Source organism: Bufo bufo, chromosome 7 (assembly GCF_905171765.1).
Source record: "Bufo bufo chromosome 7, aBufBuf1.1, whole genome shotgun sequence".
NCBI lineage: Eukaryota > Metazoa > Chordata > Amphibia > Anura > Bufonidae > Bufo > Bufo bufo.
Genome location: NC_053395.1, coordinates 198,923,419 through 198,934,813, shown reverse-complemented (window position 1 = coordinate 198,934,813; position 11,395 = coordinate 198,923,419). Strand labels below are relative to the sequence as shown.

Sequence of the window (11,395 nt, the reverse complement as noted above, 5' to 3'; positions counted from 1 at the left end):
ACCCGGAGAAGCCTAAAAGCGCCTGGAATACAGCCGGACGACTAGGCGCTAAGTTGTCTATTGCCACATGCCTCTATGCAGATTGTGGACCAGAGTTTAGGAAAGCATCCTGTACTAATAATGGAGCAGAGGTTTTTTTGCCTGCCGTTAGGGAGACCGCCCTGTGGATTGCTAATTACAAGTAAGAAGTTATTATATCCAGTACCTGGCTGCTAGAGTGTGGACCTAGTGTAGACAGATATAAGAAGGAATCTCTCCCACCTGTTAGAGAGGAAACTCTGCAAGCTATTTCTACCGAGCCTGATACTAGGATTACAGCTGAGCTAATATTTGGATTATTATTTTTTCTATATAAATGAACTGTACTGACTACAATTTATCAAGTAAAAGTTCTGTTGTTAACAACCATTGACTCATCATCCTTTCTACCACCTTCCTTTGCACCTAACCGTGCTGGCTTCACGAACACCAGGGACCCTGCCTCCACGGCACCTTAAACCATTCTACCAGGGTCACCTCAACCACCATCTGGGGGAAGTCCCTGGACAGCAGAGTGTGCCCTGAAGGAACTGGCGCTGCCCTTCCATTCACTGCACACCGGCCCAGGGAGCTCTACAGAACAGTGAGTAAACAACTACTACCCCCATCGGCCCACCAACACTCACATATTGCCCATGCAGGGCCGACGCTGCAGAAACTATGCAGTCAGACACAGATAGAACTTGCAAAAATAATATTTACTAGTCTTATGTGGGGCAACAAGCTTAGCGGTTACAATAGTCTTACAAGAGGCAGCAGGCTTAGTGGTTACAATGCAACATGGACAACGAGGACAAGCTTACAGAGTCTCTTAATGAGAGCACAGTCTTAGCCAAAGGCAATGGGTGTAGCATTGGTAATGTATCATCATCCCCTTCAAGAACAGGTGTTTTTTTCTTTTTTACTCCCAGCCTTTCCAAAGCCATAACTTTTTTATTTTTTTCCATTCACATAGCTGTAGGAGCTTGTTTTTTTGCGGGAGAAGTTGTACTTTCTAATGGCACCATTTACGGTTGCATATAATGTAGTGGGAAGCGGGGGGGGGGGGGGGGAATTACAAATTGGGGGGAATTATAAAGTAAAGCATGATTCCGCCACAGTTTAATGGGTTTTGCTTTTGCAGAGTTTCCTGTGAGGTAAAACTGACTTGTTACTTTCATTCTCTAGGTCAGTACGATTACAACGATACCAAATATGTATAGTTTTTCTTGCGTTTTAATACTGAAACAGAAAAAAAACTTTGGAAAAAACGACTTTTGTCTTGCATCATCATATTCTGACCCATGTACAGAGCTGTGTGAGAGCAAATTTTTTGCCAGGAGAACTAATACTTTCCATTGATATAATTCTGGGGTACGTATGACTTTTTTATCACTTTTTATTAAAAAAAATTGTGGGAGGGAGAGCGACTAAAAAACGTCAAATTGGTCATTTTAACTTTTTTTTTCCATTTCACTGTTTGCCGTATGAATTAAATGTTTTTATATTTTAATAGTATGGGCATTTTCAAACAGGGCGATGCCCTTGATGTTTATTTTAGTATATCTACGTAATAAACCTTATCTCTAAACTATTGAGAGGTCATAAACACTTATTTAAGCCACATTCTTATCAGTAAGATAAAAACTGAGCTGTAATGAGGGTTTAATGTCAGAGAGTAGATATAAGGAGCCCGTCAGCTCCTGGTCTGATGGAAAAGAGAGAAAATCCAGAGCATTTCAGCCCTGTACAGAAAAAAGGACGCCATATTTTGAATAAAGATCAATTAAAAAAATTATTTTTAGCTCAAAATGAGTACAATGCAATCATTTTAAAAAAATGGCCTATATATATATATAGCCTTTTAGGCCGTGTTTTTTCAAAATCTAAATTCAATGAGTTCAAAGGCAATTTTTCAGTGATAACATAAGCTGATCTCTAAACAAATTTTTGGCGGTATTCAGCTCTCTAAACCAACATTGCTTAACAAAGTAATAATCCAGCTGATATCCTAAGAGGACGGATAAATCGTCATGATTGTCATTAATGTTAGTAAAGTAAAACCTTGGAATGTCTGTAGGTCTGAACATGCGTCTGCATGCTGCAGGGTTTCAGGCATGAATATTATTAAGGGGCATTTCCACCTTGAATAAAAACAATTGCAGATATGAACAAACACTCCAGTAGTCTTCATACAGGGGTGGTCTGGCCATCGACACTACAGGAAAACTTACCGGTGGGCCGTTACCCAGTAGGCCACCTGAGCCCTCCTCACAGTTGGCCAGTGGCAGTTTTTGGGAATGTATTTTGTGCTGCTGTAGGTTCTGTTGGGGCGGTATAATGTGCTGCAATATGATATTGCTGACCCTGCCTACTTGGGCCTCTCTTCTGTCAATTTGGATTTGACTACAAAACGGGGAGACTTTTATTTTTTTTTCCAGGGCCCCTTTACGTTCCCAGTCCGCCCCTGCCTTCATATACCCAGATACTAAAACATCTGCTACTTATGTGGCAACCAGGAGTGGACTGGAAACTTAAAGAGGCCCTTGAAAAAATACTAAAACTGGCCCTGTTTTGTAGCCTGGTCCATGGAAGGCAGGGCCAGCAATACCATCTTGTGGCACATTATGCTACCCCAACCAAGCCAAATACCACAGGCCATCACAAAATACTGCCAGCAGCACAAAATACATCTCCAAAAACTTCCAATGGCCAGCAGTGAGGAGGGCTCAGGTGGCCCCCTGGACATCGGCCCACTGGGAAATTTCCCTGTAAGGTTTATGGCCAATCCGCTCCCGGTGGCAACCAATATGGAGATCTCCAATCTTATCGATGTGTCATCACTTGTCCCTGCATCACTACATAACTCTGGTCCCTTCAGGACTTTAGCAAAGCACAGTGACAACCCGTGAGCGACTTCTAATAGCGGCTATTGGTTCTCACCCAGTTTCCCCAGAAGATGGTATAACAGAGGTTACAACACTTTGATATGCAAGGACAATTCGAGTGTTTGATCATACCGGAAATTGTTTTTATTTAAGGTGGAAATGCTCTGTACTAATACCGTATAGCATGCAGGAACATGTTGGGATCTAAAGATATTGCAAGGATTTTCTTAACCAGCATTGATCATGGGGACATCGGCTGAAATGCAGTAGCAGAACAGTATGTGTAACTCCTTTCCATATGTCTGGTCAGGATATATGGATGTCTGGGGGGGGGGGGGGGGGGGGGGCTGTGCTTAGACCTGCTCTATAAGCCTGAGTGGAGATCTCTGGTGGACCTAGAGCATCCATGTATCATCTGGATGGCTATTCATTTTGTTGGCAGAATGTATCGCTCTATTTCCCCTGTGAAGGGTGCTGCAATGAAAATGATCACCCGACAACTTTCCTTTAGCAAGGGTTCTTGGGATCAGATCTTGTATTAAAGAGTACCTTTCATCAGTTTAGCCCTAGTCTAATTATGGTCTTACCTTATAGGGCGGCCCCCACGGATGCCATGGCACTTTTTTTTCCCCAAAGACCCCCCCCCCCCCCCCCCCCCCCCCGTTCGTCTGCTGTTGGCCCAGTTGATTTCAGCGCCTTATATTATAATGAGCCGCCTCGGTTATACTAGGCGGAGACTCGCCGTTTCGCTGGGGGCGGTTCTCTTCTCCCTGGCTAGGAGCGCATCCAATCAGAGCGCACCGCTCTTAGCCAGGGAGGAGCTTAACTGCTTCCCGACCGCCTAACGCAGGATTGCGTTCCGGCGGCGGTTGATTCATTCCTCCTGGACGCATATACGCGTCATCTCGCAAGACGCGAGATTTTCTGTGAACGCGCGCGCATTCACAGGAACTGCAGGTAAGCGAGTGGATGTACAGCCTGCCAGCGGTGATCGTTCGCTGGCAGGCTGTAGATGCGATTATTTTTAACCCCTAACAGGTATATTAGACGCTATTTTGATAACAGCGTCTAATATACCTGCTACCTGGTCCTCTAGTGGTCCCTTTTGCTTGGATCGACCACCAGAGGACACAGGCAGCTCTGTAATAAGTAGCACCAAGCAGCACACTACACTACACCCCCCCTGTCACTTATTAACCCCTTATTAACCCCTGATCACCCCATATAGACTCCCTGATCACCCCCCTGTCATTGATCACCCCCCTGTAAGGCTCCATTCAGACATTTTTTGGGCACAAGTTAGCGGAAATTGATTTAATTTTTATTTTTTATTTTTTTTGTTTTTTCTTACAAAGTCTCATATTCCACTAACTTGACAAAAAATAAAATCTCACATGAACTCACCATAACCCTCACAGAATCCAAATGTGTCAAATTTTTTTGACATTTATATTCCAGACTTCTTCTCACGCTTTAGGGCCCCTAAAATGCCAGGGCAGTATAAATACCCCACACGTGACCCCATTTCGGAAAGAAGACACCCCAAGGCATTCCGTGAGGGGCATATTGAGTCCATGAAAGATTGAACTTTTTGTCCCAAGTTAGCAGAAAGGGAGACTTTGTGAGAAAAAATTGATTTACATATACCCATGCTGGGTGAGATAAATATCTCGGTCAAATGCCAACTTTGTATAAAAAAAATTGGAAAAGTTGTCTTTTGCCGAGATATTTCTCTCACCCAGCATGGGTATATGTAAAATGACACCCCAAAACACATTGCCCAACTTCTCCTGAGTACGGCGATACCACATGTGTGACACTTTTTTGCAGCCTAGGTGGGCAATTCACAGGGCATTTTTTACACATTTTGATTTCAAACTATAACTACCCCACAAGTGACCCCCTTTTGGAAAGAAGACACCCCAAGGTATTTCGTGATGGGCATAGTGAGTTCATGGAAGTTTTTATTTTTGGTCACAAGTAAGTGGAATATGAGACTTTGGCCTCATGCACACGAACGTTTTTTTTCACGGTCCGCAAAAACGGGGTCCGTAGGTCCGTGATCCGTGACAGTTTTTTCGTCCGTGGGTCTTCCTTGATTTTTGGAGGATCCACGGACATGAAAAAAAAGTCGTTTTGGTGTCCGCCTGGCCGTGCGGAGCCAAACGGATCCGTCCTGAATTACAATGCAAGTCAATGGGGACGGATCCGTTTGACGTTGACACAATATGGTGCCATTTCAAACGGATCCGTCCCCATTGACTTTCAATGTAAAGTCTGGAGTCCCTTTTATACCATCGGATCGGAGTTTTCTCCAATCCGATGGTATATTTTAACTTGAAGCGTCCCCATCACCATGGGAACGCCTCTATGTTAGAATATACTGTCGGATATGAGTTAGATCGTGAAACCTCATTTCCGACAGTATATTCTAACACAGAGGCGTTCCCATGGTGATGGGGACGCTTCTAGTTAGAATATACTACAAACTGTATACATGACTGCCCCCTGCTGCCTAGCAGCATCCGATCTCTTACAGGGGGCCGTGATCAGCACAATTAACCCCTCAGGTGCTGCACCTGAAGGGGTTAATTGTACTATCATATCCCCCAGTAAGAGATCAGGGCTGCCAGGCAGCAGGGGGCAGACCCCCCCCCTCCCCAGTTTGAATATCATTGGTGGCCAGTGCGGCCCCCCCCCCTTCCTCCCTCTATTGTAATAATTCATTGGTGGCCAGTGTGCGCCCCCCCCTTCCTCCCTCTATTGTAATAAATCGTTGGTGGCACAGTGTGCGCCCCCCCTTCCTCCCTCTATTGTAATAAATCGTTGGTGGCACAGTGTGCGCCCCCCCCCTTCCTCCCTCTATTGTAATAAATCGTTGGTGGCACAGTGTGTGCCCCCCTCCCTCTATAGCATTAACAACATTGGTGGCCAGTGTGCGGCCTCCCATCTCCCCCCCCACCCGATCATTGGTGGCAGCGGGTTACTAGCAATAGTACAATAGTAAAAGATTCATACTTACCTGAGAGCTGCGATGTCTGAGTCCGGCCGGGAGCTCCTCCTACTGGTAAGTGACAGTTCATTTAGCAATGCGCCGCACAGACCTGTCACTTACCAGTAGGAGGAGCTTCCGGCCGGACACGAACATCGCAGCAGCCGGTAAGTATGAATCTTCTACTATTGTACTATTGCTAAGTAACCATGGCAACCAGGACTGTAGTAGCGTCCTGGTTGCCATGGTTACCGATTGGAGCCCCAGCGATTAAACTGGGACTCCGATCGGAACTCCGCTGCCACCAATGATGGGGGGGGGGGGGGAGATGGGAGGCCGCACACTGGCCACCAATGTTGTTAATGCTATAGAGGGAGGGGGGGCCGATGGGGGGCGCACACTGTGCCACCAACGAATTAATACAATAGAGGGAGGGAGGGAGGGGGGGGTCGCACACTGTGCCACCAACGAATTATTACAATAGAGGGGGGGGCCGCACTGGCCACCAATGATATTCAAACTGGGGAGGGGGGGGGGGTCTGCCCTCTGCTGCCTGGCAGCTCTGATCTCTTACAGGGGGATATGATAGTACAATTAACCCCTTCAGGTGCCGCACCTGAAGGGGTTAATTGTGCTGATCACGGCCCCCTGTAAGAGATCGGGTGCTGCCAGGCAGCAGGGGGCAGTCTTGTACACAGTTTGTAGTGTATTCTAACTAGAAGCGTCCCCATCACCATGGGAACGCTTCTATGTTAGAATATACTGTCGGATCTGAGTTTTCACGAAGTGAAAACTTAGATCTGAAAAAGCTTTTATGCAGACGGATCTTTGGATCCGTCTGTATGAAACTAACCTACGGCCACGGATCACGGACACGGATGCCAATCTTGTGTGCATCCGTGTTCTTTCACGGACCCATTGACCTGAATGGGTCCGTGAACCGTTGTCCGTCAAAAGAATAGGACAGGTCATATTTTTTTGACGGACAGGATACACGGATCACGGTCTCGGCTGCAAAACGGTGCATTTTCCGATTTTTCCACGGACCCATTGAAAGTCAATGGGTCCGCGAAAAAAAACGGAAAACGGCACAACGGCCACGGATGCACACAACGGTCGTGTGCATGAGGCCTTTGTAAGGAAAAAAAAAATCAAAAAAACAAAATCATCATCATTTTCCGCTAACTTGTGACAAAAAATAAACACTTCTATGAACTCACTATGCCCATCAGCGAATACCTTAGGATGTCTACTTTCTGAAATGGGGTCATTTGTGGGGTGTTTGTACTGTCTGGGCATTGTAGAACCTCAGGAACCATGACAGGTGCTCAGAAAGTCAGAGCTGCTTCAAAAAGCGGAAATTCACATTTTTGTACCATAGTTTGTAAACGCTATAACTTTTACCCAAACCATTTTTTTTTTTTACCCAAACATTTTTTTTTTATCAAAGACATGCAGAACAATACATTTTGAGAAAAATGTAAATAGAAATGTAGTTTTATTTGAAAAATTTTACAACTGAAAGTGAAAAATGTCATTTTTTTGCAAAAAAATCTGTAAATTTCGATTAATAACAAAAAAAGTAAAAATGTCAGCAGCAATGAAATACCACCAAATGAAAGCTCTATTAGTGAGAAGAAAAGGAGGTAAAATTCATTTGGGTGGTAAGTTGCATGACCGAGCAATAAACCGTGAAAGTAGTGTAGTGCAGAATTGTAAAAAGTGGTCTGGTCATTAAGGGTGTTTAACCACTTAAGGACCACAGGTTTATACCCCCCTAAAGACCAGGCCCTTTTTTACAAATCGGCACTACACTACTTTCACCGTTTATTGCTCGGTCATGCAACTTACCACCCAAATGAATTTTACCTCCTTTTCTTCTCACTAATAGAGCTTTCATTTGGTGGTATTTCATTGCTGCTGACATTTTTACTTTTTTTGTTATTAATCGAAATTTAACGATTTATTTGCAAAAAAATGACATTTTTCACTTTCAGTTGTAAAATTTTGCAAAAAAAACGAGATCCATATAGAAATTTTGCTCTAAATTTATAGTTCTACATGTCTTTGATAAAAAAAAAATGTTTGGGTAAAAAAAAAATGGTTTGGGTAAAAGTTATAGCGTTTACAAACTATGGTACAAAAATGTGAATTTCCGCTTTTTGAAGCAGCTCTGACTTTCTGAGCACCTGTCATGTTTCCTGAGGTTCTACAATGGCCAGACAGTACAAACACCCCACAAATGACCCCATTTCGGAAAGTACACACCCTAAGGTATTCGCTGATGGGCATAGTGAGTTCATAGAACTTTTTATTTTTTGTCACAAGTTAGCGGAAAATGATGATTTTTTTCTTTTTTTTTTTTTTTTCTTACAAAGTCTCATATTCCACTAACTTGTGACAAAAAATAAAAACTTCTATGAACTCACTATGCCCATCACGAAATACCTTGGGGTCTCTTCTTTCCAAAATGGGGTCACTTGTGGGGTAGTTATACTGCCCTGGCATTCTAGTGGCCCAAATGTGTGGTAAGGAGTTTGAAATCAAAATGTGTAAAAAATGACCGGTGAAATCCGAAAGGTGCTCTTTGGAATATGGGCCCCTTTGCCCACCTAGGCTGCAAAAAAGTGTCACACATCTGGTATCTCTGTATTCAGGAGAAGTTGAGGAATGTGTTTTGGGGTGTCTTTTTACATATACCCATGCTGGGTGGGATAAATATCTTGGTCAAATGCCAACTTTGTATAAAAAAATGGGAAAAGTTGTCTTTTGCCAAGATATTTCTCTCACCCAGCATGGGTATATGTAAAATGACACCCCAAAACACATTCCCCACCTTCTCCTGAGTACGGCAATACCAGATGTGTGACACTTTTTTGCAGCCGAGGTGGGCAAAGGGGCCCATATTCCAAAGAGCACCTTTCGGATTTCACAGGTCATTTGTTACAGAATTTGATTTCAAACTCCTTACCACACATTCGGGCCCCTAGAATGCCAGGGCAGTATAACTACCCCACAAGTGACCCCATTTTGGAAAGAAGACACCCCAAGGTATTCCGTGAGGGGCATGGCAAGTTCCTAGAATTTTTTATTTTTTGTCACAAGTTAGTGGAAAATGATGATTTTTTTTATTTTTTATTTTTTTCATACAAAGTCTCATATTCCACTAACTTGTGACAAAAAATAAAAACTTCCATGAACTCACTATGCCCATCAGCGAATACCTTGGGGTCTCTTCTTTCCAAAATGGGGTCACTTGTGGGGTAGTTATACTGCCCTGGCATTCTAGGGGCCCGAATGTGTGGTAAGGAGTTTGAAATCAAATTCTGCAAAAAATGACCAGTGAAATCCGAAAGGTGCTCTTTGGAATATGGGCCCCTTTGCCCACCTAGGCTGCAAAAACGTGTCACACATCTGGTATCTCTGTATTCAGGAGAAGTTGAGGAATGTGTTTTGGGGTGTCTTTTTACATATACCCATGCTGGGTGAGATAAATATCTTGGTCAAATGCCAACTTTGTATAAAAAAAATGGGAAAAGTTGTCTTTTGCCAAGATATTTATCTCACCCAGCATGGGTATATGTAAAATGACACCCCAAAACACATTCCCCACCTTCTCCTGAGTACGGGGATACCAGATGTGTGACACGTTTTTGCAGCCTAGGTGGGCAAAGGGGCCCATATTCCAAAGAGCACCTTTCGGATTTCACAGGTCATTTTTTACAGAATTTGATTTCAAACTCCTTACCACACATTTGGGCCCCTAGAATGCCAGGGCAGTATAACTACCCCACAAGTGACCCCATTTTGGAAAGAAGAGACCCCAAGGTATTCGCTGATGGGCATAGTGAGTTCCACTAACTTGTGACAAAAAATAAAAAATTCTAGGAACTCGCCATGCCCCTCACGGAATACCTTGGGGTGTCTTCTTTCCAAAATGGGGTCACTTGTTGGGTAGTTATACTGCCCTGGCATTTTCCAGGGGCCCTAATGTGTGGTAAGTAGGTAAATGACCTGTGAAATCCTAAAGGTGCTCTTTGGAATGTGGGCCCCTTTGCCCACCTAGGCTGCAAAAAAGTGTCACACATGTGGTATCGCCGTATTCAGGAGAAGTTGGGCAATGTGTTTTGGGGTGTCATTTTACATATACCCATGCTGGGTGAGCGAAATATCTTGGCAAAAGACAACTTTTCCCATTTTTTTATACAAAGTTGGCATTTGACCAAGATATTTCTCTCACCCAGCATGGGTATATGTAAAATGACACCCCAAAACACATTCCCCAACTTCTCCTGAGTACGGCGATACCAGATGTGGGACACTTTTTTGCAGCCTAGATGCGCAAAGGTGCCCAAATTCCTTTTAGGAGGGCATTTTTAGACATTTGGATACCAGACTTCTTCTCACGCTTTGGGGCCCCTAGAATGCCAGGGCAGTATAAATACCCCACATGTGACCCCATTTTGGAAAGAAGACACCCCAAGGTATTCAATGAGGGGCATGGCGAGTTCATAGAAATTTTTTTTTTTTGGCACAAGTTAGCGGAAATTGATATTTTTAATTTTTTTCTCACAAAGTCTCCCGTTCCGCTAACTTGGGACAAAAATTTCAATCTTTCATGGACTCAATATGCCCCTCACGGAATACCTGGGGGTGTCTTCTTTCCGAAATGGGGTCACATGTGGGGTATTTATACTGCCCTGGCATTCTAGGGGCCCTAAAGCGTGAGAAGAAGTCTGGAATATAAATGTCTAAAAAATTTTACGCATTTGGTTTCCGTGAGGGGTATGGTGAGTTCATGTGAGATTTTATTTTTTGACACAAGTTAGTGGAATATGAGACTTTGTAAGAAAAAAAAATAATAATAATTCCGCTAACTTGGGCCAAAAAAATGTCTGAATGGAGCCTTACAGAGGGGTGATCAATGACAGGGGGGTGATCAATGACAGGGGGGTGATCAATGACAGGGGGGGTAATCAATGACAGGGGGGGTGATCAATGACAGGGGGGTGATCAGGGAGTCTATATGGGGTGATCACCACAGTCATTGATCACGCCCCTGTAAGGCTTCATTCAGACGTCCGGATGCGTTTTGCGGATCCGATCCATCTATCAGTGCATCCGTAAAAATCATGCGGACATCTGAATGGAGCTTTACAGGGGGGTAATCAATGACAGGGGGGTGATCAGGGAGTCTATATGGGGTGATAACCACAGTCATTGATCACGCCCCTGTAAGGCTTCATTCAGACGTCCGGATGCGTTTTGCGGATCCGATCCATCTATCAGTGGATCCGTAAAAATCATGCGGACGTCTGAATGGAGCTTTACAGGGGGGTAATCAATGACAGGGGGGTAATCAATGACAGGGGGGTGATCAGGGAGTCTATATGGGGTGATCACCACAGTCATTGATCACGCCCCTGTAAGGCTTCATTCAGACGTCCGGATGCATTTTGCGGATCCGATCCATCTATCAGTGCATCCGTAAAAATCA

At 44.1% G+C, this 11,395-nt stretch overlaps 1 protein-coding gene across 2 annotated transcripts in view; it reads right to left on the bottom strand.

The window, feature by feature from the left end:
* Positions 1–2,532: 2,532 nt before the first annotated feature.
* PLA2R1 (phospholipase A2 receptor 1) overlaps positions 2,533–11,395 on the bottom strand; it is a 101,258-nt gene continuing 92,395 nt past the window's right edge. For both annotated transcript variants that reach the window (XM_040440197.1, XM_040440198.1), the window contains exon 27: positions 2,533–2,544. The gene's annotated coding sequence lies outside the window, so the exon portion shown is untranslated. The remainder of the gene's footprint in view (positions 2,545–11,395) is intronic.